This window comes from Pan paniscus, chromosome 12 (genome assembly GCF_029289425.2).
Source record: "Pan paniscus chromosome 12, NHGRI_mPanPan1-v2.0_pri, whole genome shotgun sequence".
Taxonomy (NCBI): Eukaryota; Metazoa; Chordata; class Mammalia; order Primates; family Hominidae; genus Pan; species Pan paniscus.
In genome coordinates, this window is record NC_073261.2 from 33,240,071 (window position 1) to 33,243,631 (window position 3,561).

Consider the following 3,561-nt stretch of genomic DNA (forward strand, 5'->3'; position numbering starts at 1 on the left):
GTGGGGGTACGAGATGCTTTTTAGAATTCGGCTCTCAAATGTTGAAGAAGCCCGGCTCATATAAGCTGTGTCTTCTCCAGAAGGGAAGATCGATGGGGCTCTATCATGTGCAGAATGGGGGGCAGGAGCTTAGCTCCCTGGGACACCTTCCAGGCCACCCTGCCCTGCACAAGGAAGGCCACCAGGAGGATACTCCCAGGATCGCCCCCTGAAGCAAGGGGGCCACAGCCTGGGAAGTCACAGACCATAGCCTCCAAAATGTCCTGGCTGGATTTGGCTCATAGTTACCTTTTGCTGATTGCTCTCTGGTGATGTGCCCCCTCCCCACACACGTGTCCATAATGAATCATAAGCCCCATGGAGCTGCTCGAGGGCCATGGAAAGCAAGAAGGAATGCAGTGACCAAATCACTGTCCAGTCAAATCTACACCAGAGTGCTCCCAGACACTGTACCAAACCCTGGCTGCACCCCCATCAGAAACTCCCTTTCACCTGGCATCTGTCCACCACAAGGTCTCGTCTCACTGTCATTTCCTGAGAGGACAGAGGACAGACATGCATGAGCACAGGTCAGCTGGAGCGGCCCTGGGGCGCTGGGCCTGCTCACTTATGCGGCCGTGTTTATTGAGCACTGGCCCCATGTCCCTCCTGGCGCCTGACCGGGCACTGCACGTTCCTGGGTCCATGGACAGCACACAAGCCACAGGGACAATCAGGGGAGGGGGAAGCCCTTAGCAGTGACCCACGAGGCCCAGTTGGTCCAAACCCCTCCGTTCTCTTCTCTGCTGGGCCCACAACTTGGTGGGGACAAAAGTGGGGTGACTGACTATGGTCTGGCCTATTCTGCAAGCTTTGGCTCTGAGTCACAGCATACACAATGGCCTCTTCCTAATCCTTTCTCAGGCTTGTGGATAGATTTAGCTCCTTATTCTGTGAGCTTAAAAATACCCAGTTCCTCACCTTTGCAAAGTATCAGCTGGACTTTGGCTTTGGCTCTGTGGGGGCTGCAAAGTGGACCCAGCAGCTACCTGAGCTGGCGTGGCTGTGGCTGCAGCTCTGAGCAGCCAGCTCTTCTCCAGGAGACGCTGAGTGCAGGGCCTGGCCGTGGCCGTGGGCTGCTATAGGCCCTGCTGGTGGACTGGGGCTATCCTAAGTGCCTGGCTTCATCACTCTCTGAAGGCTTCTGCCTACCAGCATCCTGTCAACCACTAAATCTCACTGCCACTTCCTGGGAGACGGGAGGACGGCCCGCGTGAGGACAGGTCTGGGTGCCTTGAGGTCATATCAAGCCCAGGGCTTCAGGGCCAGAGGGAGGCGGCCCTCAGTCCAACTGCACTTCTCACCACCTGCACCAGCCTCAGTTTTCTCACCTGTAGGATGATGTGGCCACTGGGAGAGTGACAGAAAGCTATATATGGAAAGTGCTTACACAGTGCCTGGCACAAGGCAAGAGCCCCCAAAATGGCAGGGAAGATGGTTACACAAGAGTGAATTTGGGTCTTCTGGGCAGTTGCGTTTGATCTAAGTGAGGGCCACCAAGCAGGCAGTCTCTGAGTGCCTTGGGTGGCACCAGGCTCTGCCTTAGAGGAGGTCCCCTCCTGTGTAAGACAGAGGCAGAGAGGTGAGGGGTGCCAGCAAGAAGCAGCTTTGGGGGCTAGAAACCATCCCCTCAATGGTCCCAGCACACAGAAGGTGCTCAGCCGGTGCCCCTCTCTGCAGCCCGCTTCACCCAGCAGGCTTCTCTAATGTCCCCATTCCCAACCCTTCCTACCCAGGCATCGTGGGCTCCCAGGGGAGCAGCACCCATGGCTGGCAGGGCTGCCGCCAGCACTCATGTGTACCTGCAAGCACAAAACAGCCAGATAGGGACAGAGCTGGGAACAGAGATGCAGGAGCAAAGAAACCCGACAGGGGCTGGGGTGTGAGGGTGGGGGGTGAGGAGGAAGAGCAAGACCGGAAGGGGGCATTTTTTGAGGCTGGAAATGAAACCTTGCCCATCCAATTTACATCCAATGTGAATAGGATGCAAGTCAAATGTGAAATGAAACTGCAAATTTAAAATATGCCCAGGGTTAGAAGGAATAAGAAAGTGGTGTCAGAGAACCATCTGCAAAGCCTTTGGCTAAATTAAAAATAGAGAAAGAGTATATGAAAGATTTTTTTAAAAAGAGAATGATTAAAATGTCAAAACATTGAGAAGCCCTTGGGAAACTAAGCCTTCCATTTCTCCTCCTCCTTCTCCCCCTCCTCCTTCTTCTTCTTTTTGATGAGGGTAAAAAGTGAGCTTCATTAACATGTTGCTGGCTTCCCGTGGACGTTTTGTTGAAAAATGAGACTTCTCTCAATCAACACTGGATGGAAATTTTGTTAAACATGTAACAAACTTCCTATTACTTCTCATTTGTAGTTTAATTTTTTCAGGGTAAAGCCCCAATCAAACCTTTTGCTCATGATATACTATGAAATGTTGGCTGTTTGACGTGTACTTACTAAGAGTGGCTGGTTTCTGGTACCAGTTATCCTGGATTAACAAAGGACCTCCTGAATAGACCAATTTAGTTGTAGAATCTCCAAGTTGAAGAGCAGTAAAATGTCAACTAAACTCACCACTTGAGGCTTGAATTTTATTTTTATTTTATTTTATCATTTTATTTTAGAGACAGGGTCTTGCTCTGCGCCCAGGCTGGAGTGCAGTAACACCATCACAGCTCACTGCAACCTCAAACTCCTGGGCTCAAGTGATGCTCCCACCTCAACCTCCTGAGTAGCTGGGACCACAGGTACATGACACCGTTACAGCCTGAAGCTTGAATCTTTGTCCCCATGGCTGCCAGCAAGAGGTTGCAGATGCTCTACCACACACCTCCATGGCAGGAAGCTCACGGGTTTTCAAGCACCTGTTCCAGTGTCCCATCTCTGGAATGGCACTAACTTCTCGGAGACATGGGATAAGGGAGCGTTTCATAACAGAGCTGGGCTTTCCAGATTCCTAACTCAGTGCCTCCTTCCTAATCATCCCATCTCCTTTCAACCCAGACATCTCAGACTTGAAACATGGCATTCACCCCTTGTCACCGTACTTCCTTTCACTCTGTAATTTCCTCTCCTTTCTCTCCTATGGAGTGGCCCGAGGAAATTCTAAAATAATGTATTATCCACACAATGGGAACAAAGCAGACTGCCCAGGAACACGCTGATGAGCTTCACAATGAGTGAATGAAAACTTGTGCACCGTGTTTTCTTTTGGTGGAAGGAGGTTCTAGTGGGGCACAGACTGTTGTGTCTTGTAGGAAGGAGAAGCTGCCCCTGGCTGGTACTTGGCCAGTTTCCAGAGAGAGGGGAAGCCATCTGGGCAGGTAGCTGGGAGGGTGGGCTCCCCAGCACCGGGCTCTGAGAGTGCAGTGGCCTGGCACACACAGTGTCCGTCGTCTGAACTGCCACCTGATGCTGTCTCTTGAGATTCAGGTTAAGTCAAAGGATTCCTCAGAAAGAAAGCTGAAATGATGGTATTCTTGATGCTGAGGAATTCAACCCAAACCCAAAAAACACCCAACAAATGTA